This window comes from Sinohyriopsis cumingii, chromosome 6, assembly GCF_028554795.1.
Source record: "Sinohyriopsis cumingii isolate HCF-2022 chromosome 6, ASM2855479v2, whole genome shotgun sequence".
Classification (NCBI taxonomy): Eukaryota; Metazoa; Mollusca; class Bivalvia; order Unionida; family Unionidae; genus Sinohyriopsis; species Sinohyriopsis cumingii.
Window position 1 is genome coordinate 54,273,172 of NC_142966.1, and position 24,751 is coordinate 54,297,922.

Consider the following 24,751-nt stretch of genomic DNA (forward strand, 5'->3'; position numbering starts at 1 on the left):
TGTTATTTATGAATTCTATTACCCACATCTTTACTCTGGGGTAACATGAAATAGTATTCCACAGATGGACGTTACTAAGTGTTATGAATTCTTTTACCCTGTCTTCTATACTGTAGGGTAACATTATGTAGTATGTTACCAAATGGAATATTCATGTATGATGTCAGACACTGTCTTTTGTATCTGTCTGAATCAAAATTGAATAATTTACCAAGTAACATGAAAAATCAACGCTAACAACTGCTCATATTTATCAGGCAGGCCTACACATGAATAATGAAAGATATTAAATTACAACAGAAAAAAAAAGAAATCTATGCAAGAAAAATAGCAATAATAGGATGGGCAAGAGTAAGAGAGTGAAATGAACAGATATTCAAAATCAATACTGAGAAGAAAATGAAATCAGGGACACTGAAAACAGATTGTATGTATTGTGCCATCAAATAAATAAACAACGAAAGAACACATGAATGTGCGGAAAGACAACAACAGTCCCTTGAAGTTACTTATCTTCTAGTGGCCGAAAAGAATTTCCATGATTTCAAGATCAGACCATTCGTTCTTTTTAAGTGATGAGTGTTGAAACCATCTATTATATTTCTAAGCTAAAATAAGTTTCAAATTTGTCACTGTGGCAGCCATACTCCATGCAAAATCGTATCTTTAGACATCTTCGGTGAAAACCCCATGTGAATATGACCATCAATTAGGAGTAGTGATTGCAAGATTTTCAAGATGCCTCTTGTGGTAGGGGCTGGCTGTCAGATTAGCATCCCTTTAATTTATGGGCATGTAAGAAGTTGTCTGGCTAAAACCCCATGTCAATATGACCATCCATTCCAAATAACCAAAATAATGGCAAATTCAAGTTCAGATCAGAAATGTTTTAATGTAAAACTACCGGTAATTCAATATTTTATAAATTCTTATGGTAAAAATTCAAATCGATACGATTCTTCCATCAAGGGGGAATAGTGTCAACAAAATTTTCACAACAGTTGTGATGGTGGCCATACTGTATGTCAGATCAGCACCATTTTTAAGCCTAACTAAATATTGTAATTAGTCTTTTGGGAAAACCCCATCTCAATATGACCATCCGTTAAGAAGGAAAAGCAATATAACAAGATTTTAAGGATGGCTCCGGTGGCAGCCATATTGAAGATCAAATCAGAACCATTTTCATTTTGAACCAACTGGACATCATTAGAAAACTTTCAGTGAAACCCATGTCGATAAGGATATGAATTTTTCTGTTCAGGAATAGCAATAACAAGGTTTTGAAGATGACCATTCTGTCATGATGACCATTCTGCCAAGATGACCATTCTGCCATGATGACCATTCTGCCAAGATGACCATTCTGTCAAGATGACCCTTCTGCAAAGAAGACCATTCTGGATATCAGATTTGCACCATTTAAATTTAGGTCAAACAAGACATAATAAGAACTCTTAGCCCAATTGTCAATATGACCATTTGTTTAGGAGAAGTAGAAATAACAAGATTTTCAAGATGACTGCCATGGTAGCAGATTGGAACCATTTTCATAAAGGAATAACTAGATATCACAAAAAGTCTTTTAACGAAAACCTCATCCTCATATGACCATCCATTCAGGTAGAGAAGCAATAACAAATTTTTGAAGATGCCCTTTATGGCAGCCATATTAGATGTCCGATTAACACCACTTTCACTGAGAATGAAATAGACCTTGTATTATGGCTATATGGTCATAAACAAAGTAACAGAAAAAATAAAAACAAACAAGTTTTGTAAAACTTAACAAATACATTTATAATAATTTAACTACCATAGTTATAAATGAAAATTTGTGAGGAACTTACAGCATTATGAATTGAATCGAAAATAATCCTGATAAAATCCTAAGAATGTTGAAAAGAATAAAAAGTTCTATATAAATTTAGAAACCGGAAACATACTTGTCTGCCAAGAATCATGACATTGTCAAAATGATGTTGTCCAGAACTCCTTTGAATAATTCACAACAGTTCTAGAATAATGTTATAGTACAAAAATGAGCAGTTTCTATTTCCTATGAACAGTCCAAAGAAATGTTTTTTCCTCTCAAATAGTATTTAAGTACACACAAAATATGTTTGCAGACTATTATGCATACATGACAACCCCCCAAACCCTGAGCTATAAACATAATTAATGCTATTATAAGTGGAAAAAAGCATAATTTTGGCCAAAAAAATAATCTATATATTACATGCCCAAATTACAGCACATATGAAAAAGATGCATTATTTTTGCTACTAACCTGTTTCTGCAACTAGTCAAAATTCTTGTTACCAAAGGCAAAATCCAGTATGGATTAGAACCAGAATACAAACACAAATTATACTGAAAAGTTATTTATATTCAACACTCACTTTAACTATTCTACAACTTTTGCTGAATGATCGTGAACTGAAATTCTGCAATGATTATGTTCTCTCCAAGTGCTGTAGTAAATTACTCTCATATTCTTCTTTTAATGTTTGTATAGCTGTGTTGATTTATTCCTTTTTTTATCTGACATGTTTTGAAGTTTAAAAAAATCAATCTGCTCTAACATTTTCCATCATATAACATCCACAAAGCATTCTATATTGGAAATATTTGCAGGTATACATTCTGCAACTCATTCAAGTACAATAGGAAGGCTGCAAAGTTTAATAAAATTTCTAAACATTAACAATAACTAATTCATGCCATTTAACTAAAACAATTAAAATGCTTTCTCCATATCTACCTGCTAGGCATCTCAAACAGCTGACAGCTATGCATGCTGTACCTGCTAGGCTTCCCAAACAGCTGACAGCTATGCATGCTGTACCTCAAGCAATTTGTGATATGTTGGGATGATGGAAAAGAGATGATTATTTAATAAATAAAGCTGGAAAGAAATACCCAATCCTAAAATACATCAGTTAGACAATATATTTTGTGTGACACCAGTGACATCACAGGGTGGGGACTCCAAGATATTAACAGAGAAATCTTGACCAATACTCTTTTCATCTCCCCATCATACATTATCTGTGTTATCCAATGAACTAATATGTATAATGCAGAAACTGCTTTTTTTTTCAAAAAAGGAGTCTAGTCCTGTTTTTTGCACCAGTGGACCACACATCTACACCTGATTCTTAATTGATGCATGTACAAAAAAATTCAATACCTATACACATAAGCCAGGTGACTAACAATCAGAATAACAATCAGATTCCTGTTAGAATCTGTATACAAAAGAATCTGTTGGGTAAATGAGTTTGGCAAAAGTAAGAGACAGTAAATGTAAACAGAGAATGATGTACTCTGTAGCTGTTAGATATTTCACACTGCTAATTACAGATCCTGATTTGACCTTAACTGACCTTGGCAGAAGATACACAAGTCTTATTCATCTATTGTTGCAGATTTTTTTCTGGCTTCCACTTTCAGACATTTGTACTAAAAGAGTATTTTGTTCAGGTTGGTGAAAGAGCCCCTGGGATTTAAAAAAAAAATATCCAGCCCTTAGATACCGTATGTACTCACTTATAGGACTAATCCAGCTGCACACTCTACCAATCCACATGTGCCATCATGACCACTCCAGTGGCCTTGTGGTTACAGCATCCATCTTGGATGCAGGAGGTCGTGGGTTTGAACCCCAGCTGAGTCATACCAAAAACTTATAAAAATGGTACTAACATCTGCTTCACTAGGAGCTCGGCATTAACAGGTTAGTGTTAGGACTGGCCAGCTTGGTGTCAGGATAATGTGACTGGAGGAAAATCATGATACATGTCTGCAGCATGATGTCCCAGTGCTAGACTTCACTCTAAACTGCAGACGTCATGACAATATGACAGAAAAATTGTTAATGCTACATTGAAAATTGAAATCACACACATACACACACAAATGTGCCATCACATTATGTGCCAGCAGATCTGGGTCTGTGCAGTTTGTTAGGAGTAATCAGTAGAAACAGCACAGACCCTGATCTGCAGGTGTATTATGCTAAGGCAGATCAGGATCTTTGTTTTTTGCAGTTTGACTGGACTTATAAGCGAGTCTATATGGTAGGCTGAGGAAGAAAAAAACAATCCTGTCTGATTTGAGAAAAAAATGTCCCGCAAAAAAGACTGATGTTCAACTATCTGAGAAAAATGTCCAAGAATTCAAGATACATGTAATACCGTTTCTTCTTTATAGCTGATGAGTATTGAAACTATCTCTTGTTGTTGTTATTGTAGGGTTTAACGCCATTTTTCAGCACACGATACATGGCGGCCAGTATTAATGGTGGAGGAAGAACCCGGGTAAAACCCCGAAAAAAACCACCGACCCACGAGAAGCTACTGGCAAGCTTTCTCACATACCCACATTGGCTGAATCCGAGACTCGAACCCATGCAGACGGAGATGAGATGGCAGTGATCCGTAACGGAGAGCGCTTTAGACCACTCGGCCACTTGGGGCCCTGAAACTGCCTCTAATATCCATGAACAAGATTTTCAAAATCAACTGGTATGGCAGCCATATTGGACATATGATTGGCACCATTTTCATTTGGGATGACCTAGACATTATTGTACATTTTGTGAAAGCCACATACCAATAGTGAAAACTGCATGCTGATATGACCATCCACTCTGACGAGTAGTGATAACAAGATTTTCAAGATGACCACTTCAGCAGCCATACAGGATGTTCAGCACCATTTTCATTTAGGATCACATAGAAATGAATGAAAGTATGTGTAAAGTTTCAAGGCAATCCTCCAAGTAGTTTTGGAGGAATAGAAACTTGTTCTAATGAATGAATGGACAATGGATAACGTATATTCCCATCAGCTCTTCTGGTCTAGTGCAAGTACAACTAGAAAAATAAAAAATAAATACTGGTAATTCCATTCAACATACAAGTTGAAAAAAATATCTTGAGATAAATCAAAAATAAATATTCTGGTTGCAAGAAAATCCCAGTCCCCACCACCACAAGAAAATTAAATGGTTGGTCCCAAGAATGATGACCATTGTTTGTACTTTCAGGCCACCAAATTTTACATTTCAAATTCACTTTGACACCTTTTACTTGCAGATTTCAATTATTTTCTTTCCCTGCCTATGTATATTGCAGCAAGCATCAGATTTAGTGTCTGTATATAGATTATCTGATTTTTCAAGGGTGATTCAAAATGGGATCTCAGACCATCATTTAGTGAAAAACTTTGTATCAATTAACTGAATAAAATGTATTAACGTAAACTGCACACAATAAAAATAATGAACTTTGCCTAATTTTGAAATTCGTTACAATGGAATTAGGGCCCCATTTATATTAGTATTACTACATTTTCCTCCCTTGAGGATCCCCAAAAGCTCCTTTTCTGCATTTACATATAATGAATTCATGTATTTGTATGGGATACAGCATTCTTATTTTTTGCCAAAAATGGCATTTTCATTAGTAGATAATTTAATGGATATTTAAGGCAAGAGATCCTATTGTTTACCACAGAAGGGTGATGGTAACCTACTTCTTTAAATTCACTGCTATTAGCAACAATGTGATCTACAAAAACCCATGAAAAAATGAAATATATACTTCCTTATAAATCAGGTCCCTCCGCAAACAAGACAGACCCTGATCTGCCATTGCATAATGCTCCAGCCAATTATGGTCATTGTTTCATTTTTCAGCTAATTAATCCTAACATTTGCCAGATCTGCCAGCACATTAAACAACAGGCACATCTGAATGCAATCTGCACTTGCATCTAACTTGTAGGGGAGTATATATGGTACTGAATGTTTGCCCATATTGACTTGCCTTTGTCAAAGGGAAATGGGAATTTGAAATGCCCAACTTCTGAGTCTTATCCCTTCGCATGTGGAATCAATAAAAGTGGATTGATGCAAACATGCTTGTGTAACAAATACAAAGATGTTCAGCTATACACCAAAATAACTGCTTTCACATAAAAGCAAAAATGAATAAAATATTCAACTTTATTTTCAAGAATGAATGTCCATTGTGCAAAGGTATAAAGTTTAATTATGGCTACCCATAGACTTGCACAATAATTATATTCCCAAGAGTGGCTACATAAGTTTGAATTTCACTTCCTTTAATTAACATTGCAAAATACACGATGCTAATTTTTTATTTTGTAAAAAATCTTTAGTCTTTTTTATCTTTAGTCTTCTCTAAAATATATAACGAAAACTTTTGTATGAAATTACGTGAAATCATGCAAGTCAGTAGATACCTTTGCACATAGAGATGGTTGATTTACCAGCAGCAGTTCAGTGTTCTTTCATATGCCATCTTTATTCGCTAATAAGTAAAATCAAACTGCAAATAACAAAGCTCCTGATCTGGATAGCATAATAAGCCTGTCAATCAGGGTCTATGATGTTTGTTCTACTGGTTAATCCTAACATACTGCACAGACACAGATCTGCCAGCACATTATGCAATGGCAGATCTGTGTCTGTGCACTTAGCAGTTGGACTCTTCTAATAAGTGAGTAAAGATGGTATTAAAGCCTCCAAAGATTAATACTTGCAAAACCAATTTCACTGAAGTCATCATTAAACATGGACTTTGCAGGTGATTTAAAGGACTTGTCATTAAGCATGGACTTGACATTGGTGATTTCATGGACTCTTTATTATGCATGGATTTGGCATAGGTGATCTACAGAACATGTATAACAAAAAACAACAGATTTCTGAACAAAAGAGAATAAGGAAGGCAAAAAAAGAGTCATAGAATTCCTGCAATATGTAGAACTGTTTTTTATCAATATAATGGCATGTACAGACTTGCAGCAGTCTGAGACTGGTACATAGCTAACAGCCAAACTATGTTAACCAAAGCCATGTGAGAACTGAAAACATTCCCTCTACCTTGTGTAGCAATGACATTTTGTGCTCATCCAAAAGAACAGACTGTCAGCTAATGGATTGAATGAATTTGTTGTTGCTTGTCAGTGGATGTTTCCACTACCCCAAGCATGTCCTTCTTCAGCTGATGATAAAATCAAAATGTTTAAACCTTATGAATCCATCATGTTGACATGTATAAATCTTCTTTTTAATACCACACTACATTCTTTTGCATTTCATTTCAAAAACTAAAATATTTAAAATTTTGCAAAGACAAAACACCTCACACATACAACGCAGCACATCTTTAGTGGCAAACAGAACTGTGTGAAATGTTGTCCATTTATCATAAACAGCTGTCAAGTTAAACAGCAAAAGGCTAAAGGTGACTTAAACCAAAACTACTGAACTCTGACCTTAACTTTCAAGTCATAACATGCCATTTAATGATGATATAAAGTTTTTAAAAGCTTCACACACACACACACACACACACACACACACACACACATCTCAAAGGGCTTCAAACCTGCTGGGTGGAAAGAAAAGAGCAATATAAATATTCAACGTACAACAACATGACACTGACCCTGAGAACCACACACACAACATGGTACCTGCTGGTGAAGACATTTGTGTATGCCATTGGATTGCTTAATCTAAAGTTACAATGTAATAAAAAATGTGATGGAAAATAAAAATATTGAGTCTTGAACTTGACCTTTAAAACAGGTCCTACAGTGTGGTAAGTAACACATTGTAATGATGTATGCATGCACCCAAGTTTCATACATTAACCTCGAAATGCTTAAAAATCAGAGAACGCAATGTACAATGAAAATGCAAAATGGCTCTTGCAAATGGAATGTCAAATTGGTATGTCATAAACTGCCAAGCAATTATCTACAAGTCCAACAAGTTTCTTCCCTCCTCAAATGGTTATTGAGAAGGGAGAGTGTGACAGATGGATGGAGTAAAGCACATGTACAACAGTACCTGCCTTTAATGACCAGCCCATCTGCTAAAAAAATCAGTCTCAAGACATTGGTCTCTCAAGACAGGCTATAATAGTGTATAATCAAAAAATCTATGCAATGAGAATCTTGTCTCTCAAAACAGGTGATCTCTCATAAGAGTGGTCTTTCAAGAAAAATTTTCCTGTACATCAGAACTGGCATGTAAAGATAGATGAACATGATGGCAACTTAAGCCCCAATGCTGCCATTCAGTGCAAAAAGTTGTCTGTGCCAAATCATCTGAATGATAGTGACTCCTGAAAGGGGACCCCGAGTGGCCGAGCGGTCTAAAGCGCTCTCCGTCACGGATCTCTGCCATCTCACCTCTGTCTGCGTGAGTTTGAGTCTCGGGCTCAGCAAATGTGGATATGTGAGAAAGCTTGCCGGTAGCTTCTCGTGGGTCGGTGGTTCTTTCCGGGGTTTTCCCCGAGTTCTTCCTCCACCATTAATACTGGCCGCCATGTATAGCCTATCTTGTACCGAAAATGGCGTTAAACCCTATAACAATAACAACAACAACGAGTCCTGAAAGATATTGGTCCTAAACATCACTGCATTCCATTAAAACCAGATAATATCGACATTACTTCACATTAAGAGCCATGCAATTTCTCTCTCGAACAGAGAAACCCTGCCATTTTCCATGTGTTCAAATTAATCCTATGTCAGTCGGCTACACAGGGTCAACTGATTTCAAGAGAATGTTGTTACACCAGATTTGACGATATCACCATTGCAAACATAAGAAGCTAATAGTGTACCACACTATGTTAGATTGTCTTCAACCCATGTTCGCCTTTCAATGTATATTACAGTGCCCCAGCTGATCATCAATAGTCACCCGAGTCATAATTTATGTAGTGCATGCTTTTTCTTCTCAGATCCACTTAAAAAGGTGGGCCTGCCTCTCTTCATTCCCTCTCAAAATTAATTTGTGCACCAAAGTGAATGGTGTTATTAGATTAGTAACTAAAGGAATTTGTCCAATGTATCACTTTTGGAGCACTCCAGGAACAGATTGAAATTAGAAGAGTTGTTATAGTTGTTGTTGTGGGGTTTAATACCATTTTTCAGCACATGATAGGCTATGCATGGCGGCCAGTATTAATGGTGGAGGAAGAACCTGGGAAGAACCACCGACCCACGAGAAGCTACTGGCAAGCTTTCTCACATATCCATATTAGCCGAATCCTAGACTTGAACCCACGCAGACAGGTGAGATGGCAGTGATCCGTAACAGAGAGCGCTTTAGACCAGGCGGCCACTCCGGGCCCCGAAATTGGAAGAGACCTCATTAACTGAATTAAGGGGTAGCACCTCCTGATTCCAAACTGAATATTTTAATATCTTTTAAACTTAACATCTTATTTCAAAGAACAGTTAATGTCAGATAGCATTTTTAATAAAATAATTTCCTACCTTCCAAACTTTACTTAGGTTGGAAGAATGATGAAATTTATGATAAATGACAGCACTGAAGCTTTAATAATACTGTAGAAAATTATGAATTTGATGTCTAAACAGAGGACAAAAGATATTTCGGTTTGGCTTCTTCAATACTTGTGATTATTCTTTGTCACCCATTGTTCCAAATATAAACTGACTGGACACTCAAATAATAATAATAATAATAATAATAATAATAATAATAATAATAATAATACATGTAATAACAATTACATAGTATCTATTTCTCAAGCTTGTAACTGGAGAATAATAATAATAATAATAATAATAATAATAATAATAATAATAACAATATTAATAATAATAATGTGAGTTTTTGTATTTTTAACGTAGCTTTAAACAATTTTTGTCATATCGCTATGATGTCTGCAGTGTGGCAGTTTATAGTGATGTCTAAGCACAGGGGCATGCAGCAGACATGTGGTATTACATTCCACCCAGTCACTTGGCCAGGACTTCGGCCACTGGAGCAGTAGTAATTGTAGTGATGATAATAATAATAATAATAATAATAATAGGCTTAAAGACATACATGATGACATTTTTGTTTCATTCTTTCTATGGCACATGATCCAAGGGAGATTAAAATTATATCTACAAGTAACGGCAATTATGATGTCTACAAGAAACAGTATTTTATTTTTATATATATATATATATATATATATATATATATATATATATATATATATATATATATATATATATATATATATATATGTAAAATATGTATATATATATAGAATTGCAATGGAATAGCTCTACCTTTTTCTGATATATAATAAACAATAAATTCGCAAGAAACTAGTATCCTATTGTTTTCATATAATTTTTTATTATTATTGTTAAATTAGGCAAAACCACATATATATAGATTATTTCGTCAGTACAAACAAAACAGTAAACTTTCAACAAGAAAAAACATTCTCCAAAAAAGTACCATTTCTATGATTGATTGTATACAAAGGAAAAAATATACTATAAAGGGTAATTGTATAAAAAAATAAAAAAGATTCTATTTTAATTCATTAAGAGATATTGAAAACACAAACACAATCCCTATCTGATTAAATAGCACATGGAGACTGACATATTACTGTACCTTTTCATGTTACTGCTGAAAAATCATCCAGGCAATTACAACCAGTTGCAAAATATCCTCAAGAGCTACTACAACCAGAATCCAAATGGGGCCATCAAACGAATATTTCCCTGTGGCTGAAAGGTTGTTGTTACTTCAAACATCAAGAGCACAAGCTATCCTCCTATTTGTCAGTCTCTATGGCAAGTAATTTCCATGGATAATTAACTGTGCTGTTTCCCCCTTCTCCACTAAATATAAAAACCTGACAAATCCTCATTTACATAACTGTAAGAAAAGAAGAGGAAACACTTTGTGGTACTTCTCTGTGAGTAGTCCTGCTTTGCATCTCTTCACTGTTTCCTGTGAGAGTGTATTAACTGGCCAATTACCACAAGTAGCAATAGTCCCCCAAAGCCCTGTCTGTTACCACATCATGTGTACATAATTGCTTATTTATGCAATACATGATCAGCCCAATTTCTGTTGGGTGTCAAGGCTCTGCTTGCTGAGAATATGGGAGGCTGAAAACACTTCAGGTGTCAGACTTCACTTAACTGCTTGTGATGTGCAAGTTAGATCATCAATACACACTATAACTGCATGAATCTCCCTCAGGTGCCAATACAGCCCTTTAATGCTTTCTACTGATTTAGCATAACAAATACTGTATCTAGTAACTGGATTATCTCCAATTTTCCACTCTCTAAATCTTCATTTACTACCAACAGTAAAAGTAAATTTGGTCCTCAAATTTTGTATAATGAGAACATTTTTGTCATAAAATGTTGCAAATTTGATGCATCTGAGGAAATGATAATTTATGTAGCTATTATTTTTCATTTGTGTGCATGTGAAAAAATAATAGAAGCGTCAACAATGTTATGGACAAGGTAGTAGTAGTGTGATCTTTTTGTCCCGATGTACAAATATATTTTCCGAAAGACTTCAGTGAAGATGAAATTGTACAAAACAAACAATCTGCTCCTTGAAATAAAATAGTCAGTAGTAGTAGCAATTCTCCTACTATTCTGTTGTCAAAGAAAAACATAACAAAATGTGCGTGTAATCATTTATCAGCATTCAAATTTTTTAAAAATGTCTTTAAAATTCAACATAACTTCCATATACACCTAATATGACTTGTTGAGTTCATGTGCTAATTTACTCCAATTAAACAGATTCAAAATTATTTTTTAATTATCAATCAATACTGACTGATGCATGGATACAAAATGTGAGAGAATGAAGGACATAAATTACCAACTTGAATTGGTTGTAATGTATGTAATTTGTAGGGGGAACCGGCACATGCACGCAATGGAGTATCATGGATTTTGTGTGTAAATCTCGTCTCCATGTTTATCTTGTGCACCTTTTCAATCTACTTACTGCACATTGCATTTTCTTGTCTCAAAAAGAAACAAAACAACAACCAATAGCACATCCACCAGTTGGCTGTTAAGTGTGTGACTTCACAGTATTACTAATACAACAGTATGGCTACTGCCTGTTAGGTTGTGTGATTGAACATTAATGCACACCCAAAAGTATGAATACCAGTTATTATACTGTGTGTGATTCAAAAAGTATTACCAACCCATCATCAGTGCTAGCATTTGTTGTATGTGACTGAACAGTATTACCAATGAATTTGCACAGCTACCCACTGTTATTTGGTGTACGATTGAACAGTATTACCAATGAATTTGCAAAGCTACCTGCTGTTATTTGGTGTACAATTGAACAGTATTACCAATGAATTTGCATAGCTACCCGCTGTTACTTGGTGTACGATTGAACAGTATTACCAATAAATTTGCAAAGCTACCCACTGTTATTTGGTGTACGATTGAACAGTATTACCTATGAATCTGCAAAGCTACCCACTGTTATTTGGTGTACAATTGAACAGTATTACCAATGAATTTGCAAAGCTACCTGCTGTTATTTGGTGTACGATTGAACAGTATTACCAATGAATTTGCAAAAGCTACCCGCTGTTATTTGGTGTACAATTGAACAGTATTACCAATGAATTTGCATAGCTACCCACGGTTTACCAATGAATTTGCATAGCTACCCACTGTTACTTGGTGTACGATTGAACAGTCTTACCAATGAATTTGCATAGCTACCCACTGTTACTTGGTTTATGATTGAACAGTCTTACCAATGAATTTGCATAGCTACCCACTGTTACTTGGTGTACGATTAAACAGTATTACCAAAGAATTTGCATAGCTACCCACTGTTACTTGGTGTACGATTGAACAGTATTACTTATGAATTTGCATAGCTACCCACTGTTACTTGGTGTATGATTGAACAGTATTACCAATGAATTTGCATAACTACCCACTGTTACTTGGTTTATGGTTGAACAGTATTACCAATGCACAGAGCTACCCGCTGTTACTTGATGTATGATTGAACAGTATTATCAATGAAGCTATTACTTGAATGTGATTGAACAGCAATAATTAACATAGATATGACTGTGTGACTACATACTGGCAAGGTTTCATAAAATGTACTGAAATTGGGACAAAAGTCCCTTGATGGGACTAAAGTTCTAATGGGAGAACAGAATTTCCAGGAATTCAATAACATTTCTTCCTTTTAGCTGTATAGTATTGAAACCATCCTCTATTCTTCAACAATAACAACTTTCAAATTAGCTGCTGTGGTGGACATATCAGATGTCATACTGGCACCATTTTCTCTTAAGACAAAGTAGACATGATTTTGAAAAAAAATTTAAAGTCAAAACCCATGTCATAATGATATAGTGACAACAAGATTTTCATGACAGCTATCATCACAGTCATATCAGATATTATAACAGGCACCATTTTCCTTTGTAACTAATTAGGCATCATAAAAAGTGAGTAGGCAAAAACCTCATATTGTATAACGATCCAAATGGGAAGTGATAATATTATTTTCAATACAGCCACCATGATGAGCATACTGGATCTCATCTTTTTCATTTAGGACAAAGTAGACACAATATGAACTCATCTGATGAAAACCCCCAGTCAAGATGGCATTCTCTTTAAAAGGAATAGCGAAAACAAGATTTTCGAGATGAACACATATTGTACATTAGATCAGCACCATATTAATTAAGGACCAAAAAAACTCTTATAGTGAAAACTAGATAATATGACCATCCATTAAGTAGTGATAACAAAATTTTCGAGATGAACACACATTGTACATTAGATCAGCACCTTTATAACAAGTCTTATAGTGAAAACTAGATAATATGACCATCCATTCAGTAGTGATAACAAGATTTTCGAGATGAACATATACTGTACATTAGATCAGCACCATGTTAATTAAGGACCAAAAAACAAGTCTTATAGTGAAAACTTGATAATATGACCATCCATTCAGTAGTGATAACAAGATTTTCGAGATGAACATATATTGTACATTAGATCAGCACCATGTTAATTAAGGACCAAAAAACAAGTCTTATAGTGAAAACTTGATAATATGACCATCCATTCAGTAGTGATAACAAGATTTTCGAGATGAACATATATTGTACATTAGATCAGCACCATGTTAATTAAGGACCAAAAAACAAGTCTTATAGTGAAAACTTGATAATATGACCATCCATTCAGTAGTGATAACAAGATTTTCGAGATGAACATATATTGTACATTAGATCAGCACCATGTTAATTAAGGACCAAAAAACAAGTCTTATAGTGAAAACTTGATAATATGACCATCCATTCAGTAGTGATAACAAGATTTTCGAGATGAACATATACTGTACATTAGATCAGCACCATGTTAATTAAGGACCCAAAAACAAGTCTTATAGTGAAAACTTGATAATATGACCATCCATTCAGTAGTGATAACAAGATTTTCGAGATGAACATATATTGTACATTAGATCAGCACCATGTTAATTAAGGACCAAAAAACAAGTCTTATAGTGAAAACTTGATAATATGACCATCCATTCAGTAGTGATAACAAGATTTTCGAGATGAACATACACTGTACATTAGATCAGCACCATGTTAATTAAGGACCAAAAAACAAGTCTTATAGTGAAAACTTGATAATATGACCATCCATTCAGTAGTGATAACAAGATTTTCGAGATGAACATATATTGTACATTAGATCAGCACCATGTTAATTAAGGACCAAAAAACAAGTCTTATAGTGAAAACTTGATAATATGACCATCCATTCAGTAGTGATAACAAGATTTTCAACCTGAAAAAGCCATATCAGGCCGCATACCAGCACCATTTTCTTTTAAAACCATGTAGACCTCTGGTGAAAACCCATGTCAATATGACTTTCACTTGAAGAGGGGTAGCAATAAAAAGAATTTCAAGATGGCTGCTGTGGTAGCTATATTGGACATCAGACGGGCACAATTTTTGTTCTGGACCAAGTAGATATCACCGAGTGAAACCCTGAAGGTGATACACCATCCATTCAGGGGGGAGTAAAAAAAAAACAAGATTTTAAAAATGTCCACTGTGTGGCTGCCGTACTGAATGTCAGATAAGCACCATGTTCATTAAAGACCAACTTGACAAGAAGTCTTTTGGTGAAATCCCCACATGAATATAACTTTCAGTTCAAGTAGAGTAAAGATAACAAGAATTTTCAGATGGCCACTGTGGCAACCATACTGGATGTTTGGGCAGCACCTTTTTCATCCAGCTCCAACAAGACCATGGGATGTATGTGTCGTTAAAGTTTCATGGCAATCCTGCAAACAGTTAGGAAGAGCAGCAATAACAAACAGACAGACATACAGATGATGATGGACAACAGAACATCCCATAAGCACTTCTGGTCTATGACCAGCAGAGCTAAAAATTATAACTCAGTTCATAAGCCCTAGGCAATAAAATGCAATTAACATATAAAGTTATAAGATCAACATAACTCAATAAAGCTTTGCCAGAAAACAGTAAAAATTAAAGCTGACCTACATTCAAATAATTGTTTAGAATTTTTACCAAGTGGAAACTGATGTGTGAGGATTGAAACCAAACAGGGTCCATAACTCCATAAAACTTAGTAAATAATGAAAATCAAACTTAACCTAGGTCTTCTTAATACAAAATCTCGTACTAAATTTGACTCAAATTCACAAACTCCTTCAAAAGTGACAAGTAGAAAATAAATTGAAGGGCAAATTCAAAGGGTCACAAGTCTAAAATGATTTTCCAGAAAACAGTGAAAAGGAAATCAACCAAAGTATTCCAAACGTACAGCTCATATTATTCCAATCAATGAAGACTTTTAGAAATTTATTAAGAAGACATGAACTTGAATGGAAAACTGGGAGTTAGGTTTTCTTAATGTAAAGTCAAATACCAAATTTGTTATCAATCCATCAAGTCATTCACACATTTTTGAGCCAAAACAAAATTTGTGACAGTTGTGACCTGCTGGGACACACAGCTGTAATATGAAATGTATCCCTACATAGGTATTGTCAGTAAATAGTAATCAAGCTATAGTAACTAAAAAACAAGCTTTACTTTGTTTTAGTTGATGTTCAGAAATCATGTCATTTTAATTCAACATATTAGGCGAGAGCTGTGGCAGCTCATTTGGTTGAGCATTAGACTCCTAATCCATAGGTCACAGGGTTGATACTCACTCAAGTCTGCAAAGGGTGACTGCTGCCTTGGTGTTTCCCAAGGAAAGATACTTTGTTTCCATTTTCTTAATGTGTTGATGGTTACATTTAAAGAATCATTAACATAATAGGGAATCAAAAATCATATTTTTGTTCAAAGAATAAATACTTTCTTAGATGAATGTAAATAGGCAAAGAATAACTAAAGATCAAACTGACTAATTTGATTATGCAGGTTATGCTACATACAAAATTAGCATTACTCTGGGAAGAATCCAAGATTTATGTTTAATCAATTCAAAAACTGGATAACACCTCTCCATGTAGGACATCCTAATCAGACCATAATTGGAAATCATCTGTCAGGTAAAGACCTGTGCTCTCTATAGCAAAGTAAAATTGGAGCATTTCATATAACCACTGCTTTATTGCATGACTACCAAGGTTTCCTGAGTTATCTACCCTTATATTTGGGCCATTCATACCTTAGCTTTCTCATTAAATACTGATTAACAGGCCATTTAACACTGGATGTTTCTTGCCACCAAACAAAAGCAATATTATTATTTTACTGTATATACTAGCTTATAAGTCAAGTCAAACTGCAAACAACAAAGATCCTCACCTGCCATAGCATAATGCACCTGCAGATCAGGGTCATTGTTATTTGTTCTACTGATGACACGTAACAAACTGTACAGATTCAGATATGCCAGCAGATCTGTGGGCAAGTATATACAGGACATTTCTTGCAGTGCCGGTTGGATGTCATGCAATAAAGGTGTCATACTGACCAATGTGAAATCCCTCCACTTGTTTTACAGACTAGGGCCAATTCTGACACTGAGAGCAAACTAAATTGTTAAATTCTGTTTAAATACTGATTCACCAGCAAATATCCAATAATACCAGCTCAGCAGAAAAATGACAAGTAAAATCTCAATTTTTGCAGTGTAACTACATTTAAAGTCTTCCAAATCCCCCAATGCAAGACTGTTACAGCATTAAATCAAGCCAAGTGCCTCATTCTCTGCATATTTCATACTGGGTATCTGATACATCAAAGCCAGTGGCTTTATCTGTTATTCAAGCCATTCTATCTGTGAAATGGAGACTCCTGTCTACAAAATGTACATGCTAGGAATATCAATTTGTTACTCATGCACTGCAAATTGCTGAAAATTAAAGCGTACCCACTCCATCTATATATCTGAAAGACCCATGCCATCAAAACCTATTTCCAGTATTTTCCAAAAATAAAATATCTGAATCAACAATCCTATTAAATTATTTCTCTTATGATAAAGACAGAGGGACCAGTCATAAATTTGTCAACAGGCACCATATGTAATGGTTTGTCCAACCGCAAACTGCATAAACCCAGATCAGTCTCTGCATAATGCACCACAGATCTGGATCTGTGCAGTTTCTTAAGAGTAATATGTAAAACAAATAAAACAGACCCTGATCTGCATGTGCATTATGCAACAACAGATCAAGATCTTTGTCAGGAGCAACTTCACTCAACATATAAGTCAGTAAGTATGGCATATCCCGTTATTATCAAAAATACTATCAGCTAATATTTGCCAAATTCTTTAAATCAGGGAGATGGTCATATCATGAGACAAATATGGTACAAGTGAGAAACAGATCTATCTTTAAAACTATATATCCTAATTTTAAGAAATGCCCTTCTTTTCCCAATAAACTTTATCTAAACTGTACATATGGCACTCCCCAAATACTGTCAAAAACTGTGTATGGCAATAAACATGACAAATTGTAATCTTTCTAACAGGATTTTACTGGCATTCGTTTACCAAAAAAAAAAAAAAAATGACTAAAAGATCTTCACAAAGTGTTTGTAGTGTGGCTCCAGAAAAGGTGTCACACAACTTTAGGACATGTAAAAAGTGGGCTTTATAGCCAATGACATACACTTCTGTGCTTTCTTAAAGCAAGTTATACCTGTGCCTCCTTCTGATATGTTAGATAATAATAATAATAATAATAATAATAATAATAATAATAATAATATTTAATTGCAAGAAATAAGAAAAATATATATTCAGCAGTTAATATTTTTGCAAAAGGAGTTGGATCTATAGGATGTAATATGTCCTCTTCTAAATCATGTGTGTGTGTGGTTAGACAAATATGTCCTCTCCTAAATTATGTGTGTGTGTGTGGTTAGACAGATACGTCCTCTCCTAAATTATGTGTGTGTGGTTAGACAGATACGTCCTCTCCTAAATTATGTGTGTGTGTGGTTAAAAAGATATGTCCTCTCCTAAATTATGTGTGTGGTTAGACAGATACGTCTTCTCCTAAATTATGTGTGTGTGTGGTTAGACAGATACATCCTCTCCTAAATTATGTGTGTGGTTAGACAGATACGTCCTCTCCTAAACTATGTGTGTGTGGTTAGACAGATATGTCCTCTCCTAAATTATGTGTGTGTGTGTGGTTAGACAGATACGTCCTCTCCTAAACTATGTGTGTGTGGTTAGACAGATACGTCCTCTCCTAAATTATGTGTGTGTGTGGTTAAAAAGATATGTCCTCTCCTAAATTATGTGTGTGTGTGTGGTTAGACAGATATGGAAATAGATAGATGGACAGACAGACAAGACAGTTAGAAAAATAGATACATACATACATACATACATACATACATACATACATACATACATACATACATTTGGTGCAAGAAGCAAACCTTCTTTCATCAACTTCTCAGTTTATCATAAATTGTATTAAAAAAATAGTGTTTCTTGTTTTCTAAAGTTGACTTCTCTTTTCAATTTAATTAAAAATTTTCAAAGTTGCTTTGAGTTATGACTTTTTTCTAACAGTTGCAAGATTAATTACTAACGGTATTTTTTTCACAATCTTCCATATTATACCATGCACTCATGTGCAAATAAAAAGGAAACGTGATGAATAGTAGCGATCTTCAGAAGTAGTCTTGACGCTGATAACATAAGCATTTCTTTGAAAACCCCACACATCAATTCAGGAGAAGTATTGATATGAAGATTTTCAAGATGGCTGCACTGGTAGCCATATTAGATGTTAGATTGGTACAATTTTCGTCTAGCACCATCTATACATAAAAAGCCTTTTAGTGAAAAACCTCATGCTGATATGACAATAAATTCAGGAATAGTGATAACAAAATTTGTACGACAATTGCTGTGGCAGCCATACTGAATGTCAGATCGGCACCATTTTCCTTAGGATCGAAGAGACACAATAATAAGTTTAAGTGAAAACCCAATGATAATGTGATATCCATGCAGGAGGAGCAGTAATAACAAGGTTTTCAAAATGGCTATTGAGGTGTTGAGGTGGCCATATTGGATGTCAGTGCATCACTATTTTCATTTAGAACATAAAAATGATACTGTTCATTCCAACTAGCCCATCTCTCCTACGAAAGTGCACTGTGAATTTCTGCAAACCCTGAAAAAATACCATTTGTGCAGTACTAAATATTTTGGCTCTGATGCTATCCTTATACTTGTGACTGTAGATATTTGAGGTTTTCTTGTTGAAATAATGGGGGGCAGGGGGATTTACATTTTGTAATTTAATAAATCTTTCACATGATACAATTTCTAAATTCTTTAGAAATAAATGAATCGCCACAATTAAACTTTACTTGTGAGCATCTTTTCTAAAAGCTGCAAAACAACTACCCTGTGGTACAAAAGTAATCTCAAAGAGAAATGATTATATGAATTGTTGTTGTTATGTGACCCACACAAAGAAACTGAAGATCCTGCTCTCAAATCCTGCCCCTAAAGTCTGCAAACAGGCGTTAGGTGGAGGTGAAAGGCTTTATCTGATAAATGTAAAAGCTGTGCAATCTCAGAGAAATCCCTCTCATAACATGTTTATATTTACTGGCAGGGAATGGTACACAGACCAGTTTTTGTATAAATATACAAGGTTTGAAAGACAAACAGCCTAGACAACACAGAAAGGAAGCATAGAAAGAGATTCAACAGATGTAGTGCAAGGGTAATTTTTGGCTACTGTACTGGTAAAATTCCAGTAATATACTAATAACAGTGTACTGGTAATACTCCAGCAATATAATAATAGTGTACTGGTAAAATTCCAGTAATATATTAATAATAGTGTACTGGTAATACTCCAGCAATATAATAATAGTGTACTGGTAAAATTCCAGTAATATACTAATAACAGTGTACTGGTAATACTCCAGCAATATAATAATAGTGAACTGGTACTGTTAATACTCAAGTAATATATTAATAATAGTGTACTGATAATAATAATAATAATAATAATAATAATAATAATAATAATAATATTATTATGGCACTAATCATGGTATATTACCAGATTCAAACCAAGCCATGACATCCCCATCCCCTTCCCCAATATATATATGAATGGAAATACTGCATGACCTTGGGAGTGGAGTATATCCATCAGACAAAACAAGTTCATATTTTCCCATAAAAATGTGTAACCTTTTTATTATATGCTCATTTTCTTATTTTACTTAAGGCTTAATTACGTAGCTGCTAACCCCCAAATACAAAAATACTGACTGCTTGTGACAAAAATACAGATTTTCAGGAACAAATACTGATTTTTAAAAATGTTAATGCATATGTAACTATTTACAATATATACAACCATCAGTAAAGTAGGACAGTGCTTTACATAATTATTTTATGTCAAAGATTCATGTGTTGTACCATGTTCCATTCAGGTGCCCATTCAGAAGGTGTAAGAGTGCAACACACTCAGACACAGGCTGTTTATAGTAGCCTTTTCCACACCTTATTTTTTTTCCCCAATCATTATCGATTTGAATGTATCAACTTTCATTGATGATCTCAATTTTGTGTGATTTTCTTATTGAACTGTTTTCGTTCTAGCATACGAGTAATCCTTTGCGATTTTACTGTCTGGAAAACGGGTGCGAAATAAATCGCCAGCAACACTAGTAACTGAAATAGGAAGGTTAATTTCCAAAAGAAATTTAATAAAACGAATTTCAATCGAATTACATCAAGGTTCTCTCTGGTGTTTATGTGCATTGTAAGTTCAGGCTGAGTTGTGTATGATGAAGCAGCAAGCTGATGTTTATTAGCTTTTTTCGTGCTCTTTATTTCATGGGTGCATCCATGCCCAATAGCAAAATCACATTACACAATTTGCAAAACATAGAGTTTTCTCCTTTACTAGATGGTTTCTAAATAAGATGGCACAATTGTCCTTTCAGTTCTCTTTTCTTGTCTTTCCTGGAGAAAATTCTAAATATTCTGCTTTCCTATTCAACATGATTAGAAGTTGAATATTACAAAGATGAGATACAGTGATAGCGGTAACTGTTTGCAAATCCAATATGGTGGATAAAGATGGGCATTGTAGCCTTGATTTTGAATAAACCAATCATATTGTAGAACTGTATTCCTATAAACATGCGATACATTTCTATCAGAATGGAACCGAGTGCCCATTCTAAACTGAAACATGCAAGGAAATTTTTTATATTTTGTTTTTGAAAAACGTATTTTTTGCCCCAAAAATGTACAAACGTATTCAGATCCAAAATACGGGACAAATACGGAAAAAAAAAGGAGAAACTTGGCAGCTATATAATTATGTAAACAAAAATACACTACACGAAACAAAGTACATGTAACTGAATGTATGCCGTATTCCAAACTAAATACACAAGCACAGATTCATCATTACACAACAACAATGTGCACATAACCCAGCCCAGATAAATTTGAACTTGGTCACACACTAGACATAACTTTCGAAAGAAAATGATGCACACATGCCCTGCACATGAGTGCAATATGAAGGTGTGCAATATCATAAAATACTGAAAAATTCTGACAATGTAAAGTTAACAGAGAGAAAAACAAGCATATATGTATATATATATATATATATATATATATATATATATATATATATATATATATATATATATATATATATAAATTAACCAAAAGGCTGTCAGAAAAAAACATTAAACATATGGTACTGAAGGAAGTAACAAGCACTATCTTTGAAACCTGCCTTAAATGACATTTCTGTATCACAGACACTTCCAGGAATCCCCATAAGAAAAAAAATTTGCATAGTAGTCCTGTATATCAAGAAACATCTATCTAATAATCACATGACAAATTTGTTAAAAATGTACATATTTTTTCACTGCTTGTAAAATGATACTGTTGGAAAATAAAATATGTGAACTATGTATTACTTAAGACTTCAAAGTTTATATTATTATTACACACATGCACAACTACACACCAACACACGCACACCCACACACACCTTGAATTGATATCAAGTATGTATTTATGCAATTAGATATTTATATATCAAAGCTGAAAGAAATTTTGACACAATAAAATGTTTATTCAAGTACGTAAATAAAGTCAAAGTGTATTCAAGCCAAATTCTTCATACAGAGGACATGTAAAAGAAAAACTGTCCCTGTACCCTAACTGTCTTTTAAAAGCATGGCTTACAGTATATTAACTAATATAAAACAGATTACTAGATTTTAACTGCTATAAAACAGGAATTACTGGATTTTAACTACTATAAAACAGGGATTACTGGATTTTAACTACTATAAAACAAGGATTACTCAATTTTAACTATTATAAAACAAGGCCTACCATATTTTAACTACTATAAAACAAGCCTTACTGTACATTAGCTACTATAAAACAGGGCTTAATGCTATAAAATGGGGGTTACTAGATTTTAACTACCAGTATTATCTACTTCTATATCAATGATATGATTCTGCCTTATGCCTAATAAAATTCTTATTTATATATGAATATGATTCTGTGTAATGCCTAATAAAATTCTTATTTATATATCAATGATATGATTCTGTGTAATGCCTAATAAAATACTTATATATCAATCATATGATTCTGTGTAATGCCTAATAAAATTCATTCTTATATATCAATGATATGATTATGTGTAATGCCTAATAAAATTATTATTTATATATCAATGATATGATTCTGTGTAATGCCTAATAATATTCTTATTTATATATCAATGATATGATTCTGTGTAATGCCTAATAAAATTCATATTTATATATCAATGATATGATTCTGTGTAATGCCTAATAAAATTCATATTTATATATCAATGATATGATTCTGTGTAATGCCTAATAAAATTCTTATTTATATATCAATGATATGATTCTGTGTAATGCCTAATAAAATTCATTCTTATATATCAATGATATGATTATGTGTAATGCCTAATAAAATTATTATTTATATATCAATGATATGATTCTGTGTAATGCCTAATAATATTCTTATTTATATATCAATGATATGATTCTGTGTAATGCCTAATAAAATTCATATTTATATATCAATGATATGATTCTGTGTAATGCCTAATAAAATTCATTCTTATATATCAATGATATGATTATGTGTAATGCCTAATAAAATTATTATTTATATATCAATGATATGATTCTGTGTAATGCCTAATAAAATTCTTATTTATATATCAATGATATGATTCTGTGTAATGCCTAATAAAATTCATATTTATATATCAATGATATGATTCTGTGTAATGCCTAATAAAATTCATTCTTATATATCAATGATATGATTATGTGTAATGCCTAATAAAATTATTATTTATATATCAATGATATGATTCTGTGTAATGCCTAATAATATTCTTATTTATATATCAATGATATGATTCTGTGTAATGCCTAATAAAATTCATATTTATATATCAATGATATGATTCTGTGTAATGCCTAATAAAATTCATTCTTATATATCAATAACACATTATTATGTGTAATGCCTAATAAAATTATTATTTATATATCAATGATATGATTCTGTGTAATGCCTAATAAAATTCTTATTTATATATCAATGATATGATTCTGTGTAATGCCTAATAAAATTCATATTTATATATCAATGATATGATTCTGTGTAATGCCTAATAAAATTCATTCTTATATATCAATGATATGATTATGTGTAATGCCTAATAAAATTATTATTTATATATCAATGATATGATTCTGTGTAATGCCTAATAATATTCTTATTTATATATCAATCATATGATTCTGTGTAATGCCTAATAAAAGTCTTTCTTATAGATCAATAACATGATTATGTGTAATGCCTAATAAAATTATTATTTATATATCAATGATATGATTCTGTGTAATGCCTAATAAAATTCTTACTTATATATCAATGATATGATTCTGTGTAATGCCTAATAAAATTCATTCTTATATATCAATGATATGATTATGTGTAATGCCTAATAAAATTATTATTTATATATCAATGATATGATTCTGTGTAATGCCTAATAATATTCTTATTTATATATCAATCATATGATTCTGTGTAATGCCTAATAAAAGTATTTCTTATATATCAATAACATGATTATGTGTAATGCCTAATAAAATTATTATTTATATATCAATGCTATGATTCTGTGTAATGCCTAATAAAATTCTTACTTATATATCAATGATATGATTCTGTGTAATGCCTAATAAAATTCTTATTTATATATCAATATGATTCTGTGTAA

The 24,751-nt window shown here is 33.3% G+C and overlaps 1 protein-coding gene across 9 annotated transcripts in view; it reads right to left on the reverse strand.

The window, feature by feature from the left end:
• The window catches only part of LOC149796957 (teneurin-m-like), a 432,723-nt gene that overhangs the window by 198,826 nt on the left and 209,146 nt on the right, over positions 1–24,751 (reverse strand). The window contains exon 1 of one of the 9 annotated variants that reach the window (XM_089961635.1): positions 10,481–10,785. The exons of the other annotated variants lie outside the window; for them this stretch is intronic. The gene's annotated coding sequence lies outside the window, so the exon portion shown is untranslated. Of the gene's footprint in view, positions 1–10,480; positions 10,786–24,751 lie in introns of those variants that run through there. 9 annotated transcript variants of the gene reach the window in all.